Genomic DNA, 9,317 nt, shown 5'->3' on the forward strand with positions numbered 1-9,317 from the left:
GATTTACCTAACTAACGTGGTTTACATGATATTGTGTTAGTTGATAATTAATTTATGTAGTGCGTTCCGAAAGATAAGGGATGCGAATTTCTACGTCATAAAACAACAACAACAACAACAACAATAATATAGTAATAATAATAATTTGGAAGTGCAATGAATAATTAATGATAATTATTGCTATAAGTATTATTTTCTTTTTTTTTTAGAGTACAAGTCTGACTTCTTGCCTCACAGTAATTTAGGATATACTTAACATAAAATATTATTTTGTTAGCTTCAAAATCGTATCAAGATAATAATTTATTGTTTATTTGATTGTGCAAGAAGAAAATGATTTGATTTTGTACACGTATAGAAGCAAACGATATGGGCTCGGGTAGGGATGGCAATTTTCTCCGAACCCGATTGAGAATCCGATACCCGACCCGAATAGAGGAGGGTATGAAGGTGTTTTTTGGATCCGATTAAATAAATAGGTAAATGGATATGGGGGATCTCGTATATGGGTATGGAGGCTGATGTAGTGATATCCTACCCATACCTAACCCGATACCCGATTAAATATAATATAAATTTATATTTATTTACATATAAATTTATATTATAGAAATTCTGATTTAATTTTTTTTGTTGAATTATGTTAGTTGGATTTAACAATGAAATTTATTAATATAAATCTAACGCTATTTTGTAGGATAATAATGTTGAGATAAATTATTTACAATATTTTGTTATTTCTTATAATTTTTAGGTTATTAGGTTATTGATTTCTTTTATGTTGAATCCGATATTTTGGTGATAACAAACAACGACTCATTGTATAGGAATGTGCTGCCAACCATTGTATTTCAGGAATCTACTACAACTTCTACCGGAAGCTTGTCAACCGCCTTTGCTCTCGACCGGCTGAAGTCACAAGCCTATCGACTGGCTATCAAAACCAGCAGAGGATAAATCTATCTACCGGAAGCTTGTCAACCGCCTTTATCTCTCGACCGGTTGAAGTCACAAGCTTATCGACTGGTTATTCAAACCAGCAGAGGACAAATATCTCTACCGGTAGAATGCCAACTGCCTATCTAGATATCTCGAGACAAGTACCTGTGACAAGATGTTCTTTGCAGGATCTTTTATTAAAAGCAGAACCGGCGTTTCAGAAGATTTGTTGACTCCTGCAAATCAAGACAACAGGTTGTACCAAAATGGCAAAAACACAGAATGACTGCAGATAAAGCATTCGACCGTTTATTCCAGTTTTGGACCCTGGAAGATGTCTGCAGTGTACGATCCTCATGCAGAATCATCAATGCATTTATGAGCATTAAATGTGCATTCAATGCAGCATCAGAACGTTCAAAATAAAGACGTTGATGATTGACCTATATAAAGGGAAGATTGCTCAAAAAGAAAAGAAAAACAACAAGAACAACAACAAGTGATACGAGACAACGAAGAGAGACAAGCAACTCAGAAAAATTTCAATCACTTGAATAATATCAGAAGTCCTCATCTGATATACTTGAGCACACTTACAAGATCATTCATCTGCTGCTCAAATAAACCCTCGCCTACAGTTCACATATCTGATCGTCAAGGATCATCCTAGGGTTTTCAAGCCTCTCGACCGCTCTGCAGTTTGAGAAGCTCAACTCAACTATACTCATTGTTGAAGAGAATTGAAGCTACTCTGAAAGCTTCCACCAGTCTGATAAGAACTGAGAATCTTATCTGTGTAAATCTAGGAGTTTCGGATTAGGCATTGGATAAGTCCTAAGTCTGAAGTGGGTGTATTACAAGACGTTGTAATAACCAAAGTCTTCTAGTGAATTCCTTCCTAAGTGGAAGAAGGGGAGACGTAGAAGGATTAAGCCTTCGAACTTCCATAAATCGTGCCTTAGTCTTTACTGCTATTTATCTTACATCCTGCTCATACATTGCATTATAAACTTTGCATCACTAAAACCTCTGAACTATTTCCGCACTATTTAAGTTGTTCAAAACGTTTTAGAAGTTGAGAAAACCGATTAAGTGAACTAAACCTCACTTGATCATTTAGAAGAAAAAGAAGAAAAGTTTCAGAGTGTATTCACCCCCCCCCTCTACCCTCTGAACCGATCCCAACAAGTGGTATCAGAGCGGGTTCCTTTCTCAACTGCTGATCTGAAGTTTTAAAATCATGACTTCTTTCAACAGAATTCCTATGTTTTCTAAAGAAGAGTATGATGATTGGAAAATTCGCATGCAGGCACATCTTGCAGCACAGGATGATGACATGCTATATGTCATAACAGACGGTCCTATCAAAATTATGAAGGTCAACCCAGCTCTAGCCGATGGTGCAGGACAAATGATTGAGAAACCAAGAGCTGAGTGGACCACTGAGGACAAAAAGAAGGCCAATCTTGACAATGTGGCCCGGGACATCCTATACAAAACACTGGACAAGAATATGTTCAGCAAAATCAAGTCATGTTCCACAGCAAAGGAGATTTGGGAGAAGCTCACTCAGCTGTGTGAAGGGAATGATCAGACAAAGGAAAACAAGCTCACCTTGGCCATTCAAAAATATGACAACGCCAAAATGAAGCCAGGGGAAACCATGGCTGAATTTGATGAACGGTTCAGTAGTATCATTTGTGATCTTATTGCCTTAGGTAAAACTTATACTAACCGTGAAATTGCTGTGAAGGTTATGAGAGCTCTGCCCAAAGAATGGGAGATCAAGACAGTGGCCATGAGAGAGTCAAAAGACTTGAGCAAGGTTGAACTGCATGATCTCTTTGCTGATCTCAAAGCCTACGAGTTCGAGCTCAACATGAGAACAGAAGATGAACCATCTACATCTCAACCAACCAAGGCCTTAATCTCAACCGTGATACGTCCACCGGTCGAGGAACCTCCAAAGAGATCAGCTGAGCAAATCAGCAATGAAGCCATGACACTCTTTGTCAAGAAATTTGGTAAATTTATGCGTAAAAACAATTCTAAATTTAAAAATTATCATAAATCGGACCATACAAACGATGGTCCTACTTGTTTTAACTGTGGAAAGCCAGGCCATTTCATTGCAGACTGCACCAAGCCTAAGAACAATGATCAGAAGCAATTCTCCGAAAGAAGAAGGGGTAAGGAGGATAAAAGGACGTTTAGAAAAGGAAAAGACCAAAGGGTTCTAGTAGCAGATGAAAGCAAAAGCAAGTGGGCTGAGTCTGACTCTGACAACTCCAATACCGGAAGCTCTTCAGATGACAGCGATGATGAAAAAGTGGAATGCCTTATGGCCGACATCGAAGAAGAAGCTGAGGAGGTATTTGACTTTGGCTCACCTGAATTTACTCACAGTGATTTAGTTACTGCTTTACACGAAATGGCTAATGAATACAAAGCATTATCCAAGGAGTTCGAGGAAGTAAAGGCAGAAAGAGCTGACCTAAAAGATAAGTCAAGCAAATCAAGCTGCATGCAGCAAAAAGAGCTTGATGGTCTTAAGGTCAAGCTAAGTCTGCTGGCTACTGAGAACGACACTTTGAAAAGAGTATTCCAAGCTACCTTGATTGAGAATAAAAAACTACTTGAAACCATTAAGGCTTGGAATAAATCTTCTGTAACCATTGACAAGATTCAAGAAATCCAAAGATCGGTACATGATAAAACCGGTCTAGGGTTTGGAACAAATGAACAGTCTATGGAATCCTGTATTCAGTCAAGCCTGGACAAAGGCAATCTTAACAAAATAAGATTTGTCAGGTCCAGCACGATATATGAACACGATAAGTGCAGCTTTGACAAAAATCAGAAAGTATCGAACGAACGAAGCTCTAAGCATAGAGGGCTGGGATATGTGGATCCCCAGACCTCTAATCAAAGAGGAACTTGGATCAAACCAAAACCTAATGAAAGAAGAAAGGGAAACCAATCTAATTTCAAAAGGCCATGGAATGAGTCTAACTACTCTAAGAAAAGATGGTCAAAGGAGAAGCCTTACCAGTACTTTAATTGCAGGCCAGTTCAAAAGAGGTACAGGCTAACTGATGAAAATCAAAAAGGCAAGCAGCACACAGCAACCTCACAAGCACACACATTTACTGCCTATCGACCGCACAGATTTCTGGACACACACACGGGCAAACCTGTAAGGGTGTTCCAGGTGTGGGTCCCGAAAGGGCTAATCCGACCTGGACCCTACTAGATATGGGTACCAAAAGTTCTTCACTCTTTGCAGGTACTAAAAGTCCAAACGGGCGAGAAAACCACTTCTATCAAGGACACTACCTGGTATTTAGATAGCGGTTGCTTACGACACATGACAGGGAATCCAGAACTTCTAACAGAAGTGGTGTTGTGCAAAGGACCAAAGATCAGCTTTGGAGACAACTCCAAAGGTAAAACCGTGGGTAAGGGTAAGATTATCCATGGTAACATCATTATTAAAGATGTGTTACTTGTTGACAAACTATGCTATAATTTGATAAGTATTAGTCAACTATGTGACAATGATCATTCGGTCGAGTTTCACAAACACACTTGCCTCATAAAAAATGACAAAGGTGAGACTCTTATGACCGGTGTACGAGACCTAAACACCTACAAGGTAAACTGGTCTTGCTCACATATTTCTTCACCTACTTGTCTTACTGCTCATCATGATAAACATTGGTTGTGGCATAAGCGGTTAAATCATCTAAATTTTAAGTCCATTTTTAACTTGAGGAAGCATGATTTGGTTTCTGGTCTGCCCGAAGGAGATTTTATAAAAGACAAAGTTTGTCCTGCTTGTCAACTAGGAAAGCAGGTGAGAGCAACCTTTAAAAATAAAGGGTGTATGTCTTCTTCCAAATGTTTAGACTTACTTCACATGGACCTATTTGGTCCTATACCAGTAAGAAGCATAGGGGGAATGAGATATGCTCTTGTTGTTATAGATGACTTTTCTCGATTTACTTGGGTCATCTTTCTCTCTTCAAAAGATCAAACTGCACCTCACCTGATTAAGCTTTTTAAACGCTTGAAAAATGAACAATCTTCTGTGATAGATAGAATCAGGAGTGATAGAGGGACTGAATTTTTAAACACCACTCTTATGACTTATCTAGATGATCAGGGAATCAAGCATGAGTTGTCAGCTGCTAGATCCCCACAGCAAAATGGGGTGGCTGAAAGAAGGAACCGTACTTTAAAAGAAGCAGCCAGAACTATGATTGCTGATTCAAATGTTTCTCAAAGACTTTGGGCAGAAGCAGTTAACACAGCTTGCTATACTCAAAACAGATCTATGATTAATAAACGATTTAACAAAACTCCATATGAGATCTGGAATGGCACAAAACCTGATATTTCTTACTTCAAAATTTTTGGGTGCAAATGCTTTATCCACAACAATGGCAAAAACCATTTGACAGCCTTCGATGCCAAAGCAGACGAAGGAATTTTTATTGGTTACTCAGCCGTTAGCAGAGCTTATCGAGTGTTCAATCAAAGATCACTAACGGTCGAGGAAACCATTCATGTTGTTTTTGATGAATCTACTCTATGTACAGAACAAACTCAAGGGAGCATAAATAATCTGAGTCACAGACTGGAAAACACAAATCTACAGGAAGAGAGTGACAGTGATCTATATCCTCCAAAGAAGGATGATCCAGTTCCCTCTACCGGGTGTGATCAAACAAGGCCAGAAGTGGATCCACCGGTTGATAACAATCCTCCAGCCAATGATGATCCAGTAAACGAGGACGTTCATCAACCAATTGATGACAACCCTTTAGGGAATTATTTTAGGTGGAACAAAGATCATCCACCTGGGTTGGTCATAGGTGACCCTTCTGCTCCTCGAAAAACACGTGGTCAAATGATTAATGAATTCTTGCATACAGCTTTCATATCTCAGGTAGAGCCCAAGAAAATAGATGAAGCTCTATCAGATGCCAGCTGGATTGAAGCTATGCAAGAAGAGTTGAATCAATTCACCCGCAACAATGTTTGGCATCTAGTTCCTCGACCGAAAAATCAAAATGTGATTGGAACTAGATGGGTGTTTCGTAACAAGCTCGATGAACATGGCACTGTTGTGCGTAACAAAGCTCGACTTGTTGCTCAAGGATTCAGACAAGAAGAAGGCATAGACTTTGAGGAATCTTTCGCGCCAGTTGCAAGACTAGAAGCAATCCGCATCTTTCTTGCTTATGCAGCCTTCAAGAACTTTAAAGTTTATCAAATGGATGTGAAGTCCGCATTCCTCAATGGTCTACTTCAAGAGGAGGTGTACGTTGAACAACCACCAGGTTTTGTCAATCCTACTCATCCTCAATATATCTATAAACTTGACAAAGCTCTCTATGGATTAAAACAAGCACCGCGTGCTTGGTATGACACATTACTAAAATTTTTACTGGAACATGATTTCCAAATTGGAACGGTCGATAAGACCCTGTTTAAATTTGTAAAAGGTGATCATGTGTTACTAGTACAAATTTATGTCGATGACATTATATTTGGGTCAACTAACCCCAAGTTGTGCTCAAAGTTCTCTAAACTGATGAAGGAGAAGTTTGAAATGAGCATGATGGGCGAGCTAAACTTCTTTCTTGGACTTCAAGTGAAGCAACTTGAAGCTGGAATATTCATCAATCAGTCCAAGTATGCCAAGGAATTGGTAAAGAAGTTTGGAATGGAACAATGCTCAACTGTATCTACCCCCATGAGTACATCAATTAAGCTTGATAAAGATGAAGGGGGAATTCCGGTCGAGGTAACCATGTATCGAGGCCTTATTGGTTCACTGCTCTATTTGACTGCCAGTCGACCGGATATCATGTATTCAGTTTGTTTATGTGCTAGATTTCAAGCTGCACCTAAGCAATCTCATTTCATTGCTACCAAACGAATACTTAAATATATTAAAGGAACTACTAATGTGGGTCTTTGGTATCCCAAAGATTCAAATCTCAATCTTATTGGCTATTCAGATGCAGATTATGCAGGTTGTAGAATTGATCGCAAAAGTACAAGTGGCACATGTCAATTCCTTGGAGATAGACTAATTTCGTGGTCAAGTAAAAAGCAGACATCAATTGCTACCTCGACCGCCGAAGCAGAATACCTTGCTGCTGGCAGCTGTTGTGCTCAAATACTCTGGATTCAACAGCAGCTTAATGATTATGGGATTCGGTCGAGTGAAGCTCCAATCTACTGTGACAATACAAGTGCCATAGCCATCACTCACAATCCAGTGATGCACTCTAGGACAAAGCACATTGATGTCAGGCATCACTTTATCCGAGATCATGTCTTAAAGAAGGAAATCAGGCTGGAATACATCTCTACCGATCAGCAAGCAGCAGACATATTCACCAAGCCTCTACCGGACGCTAAGTTTTCATATTTTCGAAATATTCTTGGCTTAGTAGATTTAAGTTAGTATGCATGTGTTTAGGGGGAATGATTGTCAATATGACATTAATAGATTAGCTGTTACGTTGCCATTAATATTGGCATATCATCCGCCTTTCACTAGTCTCTGACAGGCTTCGTACTAGCAGCTTGGTGCTTTGAACCAAATGACATTAATTGGGCGCCGTGATTATGCTCTTCAAAACTTTTTGAATTTCAAAAATACTTTTCATGACATCACCCTATGGCCCATAGGTTCCTATATATACTTCTTTACACTCGTATATCAATCCTTCATCTTTGCTAAAAGCTTTCATATTGTATTAAACGCATCATCGAATTACTCTCTAGATTTTGCTTACTCTTTGCTCGAGTTCTTATCTACAGCTATCATGTCGATCCAGAAGACTTGCCTCGCAATCAACTTTGATTCCGTTGTTAAGGCAAACAACGCAGGAATATCTGAGGTCTTCACCATGCTTGAAGCCTCTGGACTAAAGAAATTTCTGGAATGCAGCGCCATCTGCGATTTGCCTGTTTTGAAGGAGTTCTTCGCAACCGCTCAAATCGAGCATGGGACTGTCAAATGCTTGATCAAGACAGAGGCCTACTCCTTCAATCAGAAGTTCTTCGCCAGCACATTTGATCTGCCCTCCAGGGGTTTGACAAAATGCACAGATCTTCCAGATGGTAACTACTCTTATTGGTTGAAGGAGTTCTCAACTACTTATGCTCCGATCAAACTGCCGGCCCAGAAGACAGCTCTCAAAGCTCCATTCAGGCTACTGACTAATATCGTGGCCAAGAATCTTCTGGCCAAGGCTGGATCTTACGACAAGGTGACGCTGGAAAAATTTCAATACATGGCTTGTATTGCCTCCAAGATCAACATAAACTGGTCAGACATTCTATTCAATATTCTATGTGAAATGATCAGGGGCAAAGGGCAATCCGAGGGATTTGCTTTGCAAATCTGCCACATCTTGGGTGTCCTTGGAGTGGACTTTTCCAAGACTGAGCCTCTGCATCCCACCAAATGGCTCAACAAGTCTACGATTCTCAAATTCCTGAACAAGAAAGAGACTGCGGTCGACACCTTGCCCTCAACCGCAAAGGTTATTGCTATCCCTCAACCGCTTTCAACGGTTTCGGTCGTGGCCAAACCAGTCCATACCAAAAAGTCTGCCAAGCGTCAACTGATCATCAAATCTGACTCTGAAGATGAATCACGTGAGAATGTTCCACTGATTCAAGCCTTCAGCAAGTCATCCCCTTCGGTCTCCAAAGCAGCTGTGTCATCAACGCCTGCAGGCGAGAAGAAGAGGCAGCACAAGAAGCTAAAGTCTCTTTCTGGACTTGCTCCTACCCTGCCAACGGTCGAGACTACTACCGTTGTAGCTTCTACTGCTCCTCGTCCTACAAAGGGTGTGATAATCCGGGAAGGTGCCTCATCAGCTCCTGAGGTCACTCTAGCTGATCCCAAAGACAAAGGGAAAGGTGTGATGATCTACACACCCAAGGCTCAACCAGCAGCTACGATAGAACTCAATATGATCATCTCTCACGTGCTCCGTACTGTCAAGCGTCATCTACAACGTTTTGACAGATGGCATCACTCCCGCACTCACTTGACACTCGCTCAAATATTTCCCAAATGGAAATCTCTAAACGTCATTGAGCAGAAGATGCTTCTATTTGCTGATTCTGAAGACATCGTGGAGGCTCTGGGAAGAAGACATCTCATAGACTTGAAGCTTCGAGGAAGCCTGCTATCTCTGCTAATTAATGAGCGTGTCAAGAATTTCAAATCCAAGAGTCCTACCGCTGCCGATGACTTTGTGATTTTGACTGGACTACAGGATAGTCTACGTCAAATCACTCAACTACTTCAGCACTTCCAAGCTCTCAACAATGTCAAAACACCA

This window comes from Henckelia pumila, chromosome 3 (genome assembly GCF_033568475.1).
Source record: "Henckelia pumila isolate YLH828 chromosome 3, ASM3356847v2, whole genome shotgun sequence".
Classification (NCBI taxonomy): domain Eukaryota; kingdom Viridiplantae; phylum Streptophyta; class Magnoliopsida; order Lamiales; family Gesneriaceae; genus Henckelia; species Henckelia pumila.